Genomic DNA, 324 nt, shown 5'->3' with positions numbered 1-324 from the left:
TGATAGGCCTGCCTTTATATGTTACTTGACCTTTTTCCCTTACTGCTTTTAAAATTCTTTCTTTGTGTCGGGCAGTGGTGGTGCATGCCTTTAATCTCAGCACTTGGTAGGCAGAGGCAGGCAGATTTCTGAGTTTGAGACCAGCCTGGTTTACAGAGTGAGATCCAGGGCAGCCAGGGCTACACAGAGAAACAATGTCTTGAAAAAAAAAATTCTTTCTTTGTTTAGTGCATTTGGTGTTTTGATTATTATATGACAGGAGGAATTTCTTTTCTGGTCCAGTCTATTTGGAGTTCTATAGACTTCTTGTATGTTCATGGGCAT

This window comes from Mastomys coucha, unplaced genomic scaffold (genome assembly GCF_008632895.1).
Source record: "Mastomys coucha isolate ucsf_1 unplaced genomic scaffold, UCSF_Mcou_1 pScaffold6, whole genome shotgun sequence".
Classification (NCBI taxonomy): Eukaryota; Metazoa; Chordata; class Mammalia; order Rodentia; family Muridae; genus Mastomys; species Mastomys coucha.
Note: the sequence above shows the minus strand (reverse complement) of the source record.